We start from the raw sequence: 4,645 nt of genomic DNA, 5'->3' as shown, positions 1-4,645 counted from the left end.
GGTGCCTTACCCTTCCTCATGTCCATAAGGGCTCTCCATATTTCCCCCTCCTCAATGACCCCACCCAGTGCCTCCCGATCACTCCTCCCCAGTTTGCACGGCACATACTCACATACCTTCCCAAGAACCTCGCCATCCACCCCACTACTTTTCCCGTATTACTCAAACCATGTATCTGCATATGCACTCATCCCCTTGGTGTCCCTTAATACCTGACCCTTCTAAAACCCCCCACAGAAGATATTACTTGCAAACCCGGTATTGTAGTCGTTCGCTGTCGTACCTTCTGTCCTCGCAGCACACAAGCTGATGGCTTGTCGCCCCAGAGTACTTCGTCCAACCCCGCCTGTACCCGTACAGCTGCAAAACGTTCTTCTTGCAAATCCCGTATCCTGTCCTTCAACATGTGTACATCCTCCACCGGGTACACCCCGGCCACCGCCCCCCCCCCTCGTAACAATCCCGTAATCTAGATTCTAAATAATTTGACAAACCATACCGCAATTGATTAATGCGTTTGCCCTCCCTCACATAAAATTGACGTATTCTTAACTTAGCCACACTATCCCACCATCCTACCACATCCTCCTCAGTCCTTTTGTCTGCCCAGAGCTGTTCCCAAAATACTGCAAAACCTTCCAGTCCCTCCCTATCCCTCAAAACCATCGTGTTCAGTTTCCAATAACTTCCCTGCCTACGAGCCAAAGCATCCCATCCCACCTCCACTAATACCGCCCTAGGATCGGAAGACACCATCTCAATAGTTTTAAAAGACTACCAAATCCCTCTGAGATAAATATAACCTGTCCAAACGAGCCGCATATCCCCTTCTTATAAACGTATGTTCCACCTCCCACAGACCTCCCCCGAAAGCATCACGTAACTGAAGATCTCTAAGCAGGCCCCCCAAGACTGAGGAAAAATATCCCGCTCCTCTGGGTTCCACGTCTGTCCTCTTAATTACACAATTCCAATCCCCCCCCACAATCGCCACAGACGGTAACGTGCGTAGGTAGTACACGAGCTCCTCCGGCACAAAATCCATCTTCACTTTTACGTCACTTTCTGCTGGGGCATACACACACACAAACGCCACTCTCTCTCCCATCCACCATCCTTCCACACGTAATACTCTCCCCCCTCCCCCCCCTCTTTCCTATGCAATACAAACGGGCTCGCCTCCCTGATCAACACACCCACTCCTCCTTTTAAACGCTCAGACGGCAACACATAAGCCTGATACCCAGCCACCACTAATTCACGACCAAGCTTAAAATTGTGCTCCTGCACAAAAGCTACGTCAACCTCGTACCTATTCAAAAACATCCTGAAGCACTCCCGTTTAACACCATCACACAGACCATTAATATTTATCGTTACACACCTGAGGCCAGTTTAAGGTTTCCTTCCCCGCCTCATGTCAAGATTCTTCCCTTTCAGACCGTTCCCCTGGACTGTGCCTTTGCCACAGACTCCCCCCTCCTTCCCAACCATCCCCCCCTTCTGTTGTGGCCCTCTCGCAGAGTCACTCTGGGTACCATAACCCCATGTCTTTTTCCCCGGCCTTTGCGCCGGCGTCAGAACATCGTCCGAATCTGACGCTGCTGCCCTTTTCCTTGTAGCTCCCTCAGTTTCCATATCTGAGTCCTGGGAGCCAGCACAATGGACTTCCACCTCTACCACCCTTAATCCGCCTCCATGTCCTTCCATGGCACTCGCACTGTCCACCACAGGTGCCACCTGATCCTCCCCTTCCCCACACACACCTTCTGCCCTGATCCCAGGTTCTTGTTCGCTGTAACTCTCCACCTCCGTAGACTGTAACATAGCCTGTATCACCGTCTCCAACTCCTCCTCAATAGCCTTCACTGCTGCGCCCTCCTGCACCTCCTCACTTGACAACTGTACTGTTGATGGGCCAGGTGATTCATGGATCACCACTTCTTCCGATTCCACAGGAGGAGCCACCACCTCTTCACTCCACATGCGACCACGCCCTCCTCCTTGCACCCGTTCTTACTTAGGCATCGGGTGCTCATGCGCAGGTGCTCCGCCCCTTGCCGGCCCAGGAGCCACTGTTGATGGGCCAGGTGATTCATGGATCACCCCTTCTTCCGATTCCACAGGAGGAGCCACTACCTCTTCACTCCACATGCGACCACGCCCTCCTCCTTGCCCCCGTTTTTCCTTAGGCATCGGGTGCTCATGCGCAGGTGCTCCGCCCCTTGCCGGCCCAGGAGCCATACTCCGCTTGCCACAGTCTGCCGCCATATGGTCATATTCGCCACACAGTCGGCACGTACGTCTCTGCCCCGCATACGCTACCATTACCTGGGTTCTAAACTCTTCGAGATATACATACGAGGGTATAGGATGCCTTAGCGTCATCTTGAGATTAAAAGAACCCTCAGGAAATCCTGTGTAAGCACCTCTTACTCATTTGCCAGGTTGGGCCAGATGTACAGTTCCATAACGTTCGAATACATTTCGAATATCTACCTCATCAGCCTCAAAAGGCACGTTGCGGAGCTTAACCCACGAATAATGTCGTGATACTTCCGTCAACTTGACCCTCACTGCCGGTGTTACGTTAATGCTGACATCTTGGTAACGATCAACCAAAGCCTCGTATACTTAAGCAGTTAGCACTTTCACGAAAATTCTATATACACCGTTCAGTGCCACTCCATATAAATCCTCGTCTCTGATGCCGTATGTCTCTCTTATAATTTTGGGCAATAACACATCGACTAACGTAGGCATTAAAGCCCCACTAATGAGTTCAATGCCCACAGTATTCTCTCTCCTGCGCACACCTGGCGCCATGTTGTTGACTGAGTAGCTCGTCTGGGAAACAGTAGAGGGGTGCAAAGCACGACCGCACTCTACCTCATCCAGGCAGCGAATGCACAACACCTCCTCGTACCACTGCTGTCAGGTTACTGAGGAGCGTCAGGCAAGGGGGTCTACACGGCCCAAGAGCGATGCAGACAATGATAGTTAATAAGGTAGCGAGATGACTAGTTGGTGAGTTGCCTAGTTGGTGAGTTGATTACTCGGGGTGTTGACTAGTTGGTGAGCTGTCTAGTTTGTGAGTTGACTAGTTGGTGAGCTATTGAGTTGGTGAGGTGATTAGTTGGTGAGATGACTAATTGGCGAGTTGACTAGTTGATGAGCTGTCTAGTTGGTAAGTTAATAAGGTAGCGAGATGACTAGTTGGTGAGTTGCCTAGTTGGTGAGTTGATTACTCGGGGTGTTGACTAGTTGGTGAGCTGTCTAGTTTGAGTTGACTAGTTGGTGAGCTATTGAGTTGGTGAGGTGATTAGTTGGTGAGATGACTAATTGGCGAGTTGACTAGTTGGTGAGCTGTCTAGTTGGTGAGTTGACTAGTTGGTGAACTATTGAGTTGGTGAGGTGATTAGTTGGTGAGATGACTAATTGGAGAGTTGGTTAACTAGGCAGTTAATAAGTGGGCGATGTGAATTATACTAAATATACAAATATATTACTAAGAAATATATTTGTTTATTCATTTATAATATAAGCAACCTTAACCTGCACGTAACACTCTCCATCGATGAATTAACTCAACTAATGAAGATACCAGGACGAAACGTTATATAATAAATGTGTCCTAATGTTTGCTTACCTGTCTTTCTAAACTAACTTGTCGGTATCTATTACTGAAGTTTATACAACTCTCTATCCTCTTCTCAGCAACACCCTCCATCCTCCCCTCCTCAGAGTCACCCTCCATCCTCCCCTCCTCAGCGTCACCCTCCATCCTCCCCTCCTCAGCATCACCCTCCATCCTCCCCTCCTCAGCATCACCCTCCATCCTCCCCTGCTCAGCATCACCCTTCATCCTCCCTTCCTCAGCATCACCCTCCATCCTCCCCTCCTCAACAACACCATCCATCCTCCCCTCCTCAGCAACACCCTCCATCAATCCCTTCCCCCTAAGAAAATAACACCCGCCATTATTTCCCCATCCATCACCCTAACCCCCTCCTCCCCACCATCACCACGCCCACCATGACCTTTCTATTTACAACACCTCCATCAATCAGCTCTGCAACCCCAACTCCCCTTCACTGTAGGTTCTTGTTTTTGTTACGTGGATGCAGTGGTACATGGCATGTGTCTGTTCCTTTATTAGTAATAAAATATACAGAGGAATGACGGGAAATTGGTAAATAGAGCCAAAGACAGTGAGCCAGAGGCAGATTACTGGGATTTATGTCAAGAAGTATTAGCAACAGAAGTCCAACGATTATACTACAGCTCCTCACTTATATTATGCAGCTCATTTCTGGTCTTCATATTACAGAATGGATAAAAATTCGTTAGAAGTGAGGAAAAGAATGACATTAATAAATAGCATAAGAAATCTTTCTTATGAAGAAAGATTGAAGTCTAAGGTCTTAATTTACATTCTCTTGTAAGACGAAGAATGAGAGGAGACATGATTGACGTGTATAAGTGGAAGATGTTTATCAACAAAGGAGATATAAGAAGGTCCTGAGGATATCCCTCCTAGAGAGAACCCTTAATAATGGATTCAATTTCGATAAGTTTAGATTTGTAAAGGCTGTAGGAAAGTATTGTTTTGGAAATAGAGTAGTCGATGAGTGGAACAGATGGC

This window comes from Cherax quadricarinatus, unplaced genomic scaffold (assembly GCF_038502225.1).
Source record: "Cherax quadricarinatus isolate ZL_2023a unplaced genomic scaffold, ASM3850222v1 Contig230, whole genome shotgun sequence".
NCBI classification, from domain to species: Eukaryota; Metazoa; Arthropoda; class Malacostraca; order Decapoda; family Parastacidae; genus Cherax; species Cherax quadricarinatus.
This window is presented reverse-complemented; position numbering follows the sequence as displayed.